The sequence below is a fragment of the Egretta garzetta genome, unplaced genomic scaffold (genome assembly GCF_000687185.1).
Source record: "Egretta garzetta isolate BGI_Z169 unplaced genomic scaffold, ASM68718v1 scaffold248, whole genome shotgun sequence".
NCBI classification, from domain to species: Eukaryota; Metazoa; Chordata; class Aves; order Pelecaniformes; family Ardeidae; genus Egretta; species Egretta garzetta.
In genome coordinates this window covers 2,040,906-2,045,989 of record NW_009260596.1, presented here as the reverse complement: position 1 = coordinate 2,045,989, position 5,084 = coordinate 2,040,906, and positions in this window count along the sequence as shown.

The window sequence follows — 5,084 nt, the reverse complement described above, 5'->3', positions numbered from 1 at the left end:
AGATTTGTGCTCTGGAGCACTTATTCCCCAAGAATGCTGCCATCTACCATACACCTTGCTCTTGCCTAGACAAATATGTTTTGAGTATGCTAAGACACAGACAGAGCAGTTTATTTGTTTGAAATAGTCCTCATCTTTTGGTCAAGGTGCGTGGTAAATGTATACCTTGCTTACTTCTGTTTTGTGGCCATGCAGGGACAAAGCAATTAGTAAATGACATCTACTTGGCCTAACAGCTAACAGTCAATGTTAATATATGACAGTGTGTGAGACTGCATTCATTAGAGTGCCAATTTGTTTAAGATGTACAAGCTCTAAGTAAGGTTTCTGAGTCATAGCGATGAATCTCAAAAGATTTTTCTTTAAACAATGCTGTTTTAATCCTATTGTCAAGTATGGTGGGTAGCAGCAAAGAGCAGGGCCTAATATACAGGTGTTCCCCTCCAAACAAACACATCTCTTCGGCATTTGGGATCACTGTTATTTTCCCTAGGCACCTCCTCCCCACTTCATTCAGGCACTACTTGCAAGTGGTGGGACAGTATCTACCAAAGGACATAAGTAGCAAAAAGTTGGCTTCTTGTACAAATTGTGTGCAGTCAAAAGTAATTGTAGAGGCTTAGGAGTAAGTCACACCCCTGAGTTATTTCTTACTGTCCCTCAACTATTAAATCAGCAAGGATTAAGCTGAGCTGTTTTACATGCCCTGAAACAGTTTGCACACAGCCAGCAAGGTACTGTTAAGGGCTGAAGGCACAATAGTTTCAAAAAACATGGTTTTTTTGTTGTAGGAATGGTTCACTCCAAGAATATTGAAAAGGGGACCTTAGTAGAGAAGATGTTGCTTAAAACATGCTCACTATTGTCTATTGTACAAGTTCTCGACAAGAACCGAGAAGTTGCCTTGAGAACCAGCTAAAACCGACCCTACAGTCTGGACAAGAGCCAAGGAGTAACTGAGTCTGCACAAGAACAAGGGGTTACTAGCGGTGACGAAGAGGAGTCATCAGCCTTCATCCCCCACAACCCCCGCGACCACCACCAGGAGACACTGCGCAAGCGCAGTTGGGAGGAGTTTATGGAAATGACTTCTTGGGGCTAATTTTAATACGAAGTGGGGACAAGTCATGCATATGTATAGGCATATTTGGGAATCTTATGTATATGTAACACTTTGTAGTATAACTTCGAGGCAAGCTACCACACGCACACGCACGACTTTGGTGGGACTACCCCCTGTGCTGCCCAGCACTGAATAAACATACCTACTTTACAATCTTACAGATTGTGGACTCTGTTTTCCTCATGTCAATATGATGCTCAGAATGATGTCTGGGATGCCCACTCTGAAAACACCTATGAAGTTTTCTTGGAGCATAAATTCATGGGTTTTGTTGCCTCAAGCTGCCCGAGTTTTGTTAGAGAGGAATAGTTTAGTCATTACTGCACACCTGCAAACATCTCAAACTAGCTGCTCTTCTTCCTGAGAGGTTTGAGCTAGAAAGGATGCTCAAATCACAGCAAGGACACATGGCTTCATGCAGAACACAGCTGTGAAAAACTGTGGACTATAATATTGTTTATTAAGATGTATGTTAAGCCCAACAAAGATGGTATGAATCGTGGTTTAATCATTCTCCCTGGTTAACTATACGAACACCTAGAGGATGATAAAACCAGTAAGGGAGAGACTCTAATTCTCTCCCTAGCCCAAGAGACTGTCCAGCTTGAAGAACCAAATGGTAAAAACTAAAAGGGGGGGAGGTCCCCCCTTACTCCTTGTGTTTTTGTTACATCCTTTGTTTAAAGTCACTGTTATGCAAAATTCCTGAGACCACTTTCTGATACATTGATAAATTACAAATTCCTGAGTGGCGACATCCTGCTAAATAAACAAGCATGAATCCTTCCTGCCTCAGGCGGGGCCAACATGGCCAGATAAGGAAAGAAACTGATTTACAACGTGAAGGAAGACTGTGACCTTTATCCTCACGACCACCAGAACAATACCAGAATATGCCACGTAGACCAGGGACTACTAAACTATAAAAAGAGACTGTTTGAACTGCTCAGTACGGCAGTTGGCGGAGCAGAGACTCCCCTGTCGTCCAGCGCTGCTTTTGCTCATATTCTACTTGCTATGATCAATAAATTTTAAATCGGACTATGATCCGTTGTGGTCTCAATTTATAACACAGCTCACACTGCTTCTGTTAACAACTGCTGGAAGGGTAAGTCTGCCTTCCTCCTCAGACTGTAATTCAATAGACTGTTGTACAGAGCACTAGCAGCAGAGAAGATCTGGCTGTTCTTGCCCTTGCTTGCAAGGATTCAAATCACAGCTCCTGCCTCCCAGCTACAGCTGGACTTCCAAGCTGATCTATTATGAAGATAAATCAGCTTTGTGTTCATTCTTCACCAAGAAGAGAAAGGAGGCATCCCCCAAACAGCTCACAGACTTGACTTGCAACAAAAGCAAGAAAGCGCAATGTTTGTCCACCTGCAGCAGAAATTTCCTGCGGCCATGGGAAATGTGGGAAGGGATTATGGGCAGCATGTTGCATGTGGTTTAGTGACTGTCACTCTAGAGGTCCCAGACATGGTTATTATATTGGGTGTGAAACGGCACATGGCATGCTACCTTAGTAGTACTGGGCCTGCCTGTGCTGGAAATTCTCCATGAGATCTTTTGGGGTCCTTACTATGACACATTTGCTACCTTCTTAGTAACAGCCATACCTGTCATTAGGAGACAGTTTCCAAAAAATACCAACCTTTCTTTTTGTGATACTTTAGGTATGATATGCAAATTGCTCAGATAAAGGGCAGGTCGTCAGTCTTACTTAGCTGCAGTATCTGTTACTCTTGGCATTTATTTCCTGCAGTTAACTGTTAAACAGCAGCTGTCCCACTTTAATGAGCTTTAAAAAAAAAGTACAACAGCTCATTATTTCTGTCTTTCCTAACAGGCTCATTTCAGAGGCCCTCACTTAGCAGCTCTTGTGATTCACGCCGAATGGAACTAATTTCCATGACTATTAGGATAATTTGCAGTGTGTTACACATAACACAGCACAAGTTTGCAGTGAACCCTTTCTGAAAGCTCGTTTTTCTGCTGGCGATGGTCTGTATCACAGCAGCACGGTGACCATCTGTGGATCTCCCTGCACCTGTGTGAACAGAAGCACTGTATAAAACCGAAAAGGTTAAATGAAAAGATCTACTGCCAAGAGAAACCTCTTATTTCTCATGAGCAGCTTTTTTCTTCTTAATATGTTAACTCCAACTCAAAATTGCATAATGGTAGGAGTTTTTGTTTTGTCCCTTATAGGGCATGCATACATACATCCCAAACAGAAAAGCCATTTCAGATACTTGAGAAGGATGAAATACGAGTCTGCTAGGTGAGTTGGAGAGAATTTTGCTCTGAAATGTAAAAATGGCACAATCTCAAGTTTAATTCTCCAAATGCCCTAACACGTAGCTTTTTTCAAGGCAGGACAAGGCATATATGCAGAAAGAAAAACATGCAGGGCTTCTGGGCTTCCCTCTTAGGCTAGCAAAGAGGGTGTTATTTGTAGATTCTTGCACAGGGCAGAGCTGCCATTGAGACTCTTAACCTGCAACTGTCCCTAGACAGCTGGGCTGAATGTGACAGAAAGGTTGTACTTAGTCAGTAGTGATGTGTGAGGATTCATCATTTTTGCAGCCCTCATTCTTAGGTTTGAAGCATGCACTGTGCAGGCTTTAACTTCACCTAGAGGCAAGGCACTCTGTGCATTTAAATGATAAGCAAAGTCAGGATTGCAAGTCAACACAGACAGCAATAAGGTGATTAGCATCATTAAAGGGGTTTACAAACTCAGGCTGAACTTTGTGCAATTACTTAATGAAACAAATTCACTCCAGTTTCTATTAAATCTTTCAGATTGCCTCAATCAAGACTCTGAGGGGTGTAAATAAACAGGGATTAGCTTGGTCGCTGTTGTGGTATAAGCAACCACTGTTGTGGTAGTGAGCTCTGACCCTGTACATGTAAAACACAGGAACTTTTAATCCTGCAAAGGATAAGAAGGATGCCCTGGGTAACCTGTTGAGTTCCCTTCCACACTTACTATGATGTTATCCGCTGTGGCATTGGGACTGAATACAGGCCACAGATTTATAGGTGCAAATGACATATGGTGTCACCTTGGCCAATAAGGGATTTTTCCCTTTGGTGTTTTTCCTGTGCTTTGTTCGCCTTTTGCCATGTTCCTCCAGAGCCTCCTGCTCCTTCTAACAGCCCTCACCAATGCCAGCTTCTCATTATGCTCTTTCCCAGAGACTAATCTGTTGCCCAGAGCAATAGCCTGAGCAAGTCTGGGGACTGAAAAGAGATCTAAAATTAAATCCCTGCAGAGAAACTGCCTTGGTTCTTTCCCAGAGAAATGAAATACGAGTATATCTTTGCCAGAAACAGAGGAACCTGTCCCATAGAGAAATGACATTGTTGCTGTCCCTTGCCAAGGGGACACGAGAGGACTGAATGCTGCTCTGGACCGCGAGAGGCCCTGGCATGAAAAGCAAAGTGACCATGCCTTGCTCCCTTGCTGGGCACTGTAGGGAGCACGAGAGCCAAGAGCCATTACCGTTATCCTCAGGACATCAAGCAGAAAGCACCGCTGCCGTTTTGAAGGTCAGGTTTATTTAGGTTTCTCCATTCTCTAAAAAATTTCCAATTCCATTCCCAAGCTTTTCCATAGCATGGATTTCTTTATTACAGCGATGTGTGCACCCAGGTTGGTGGACTGCACAGGCCACTCCTCTGAGTGGCAAATAACTGTGCTGTGAGAACCGTTCGCTCCACACATTTCTGCTAGAAACGCCATTTTTCAGCAGCCTGGCAGGGGAAGGAAAGGGGCAGCAGAAGGGTGAGCCCCGCCCATTTTTCCCTCTGGCTTGAGAACCACCTCTCAGAAGACCTGCATTTTTTGACAGGAAATAACTGAGAAGCGAAACAAAGCATCCCCCCTCTCTCTCCCAGAGCTCTGTGACCATGATGGTAAAGCACTAGCGTACCATAGGGACACAACCACTAGACT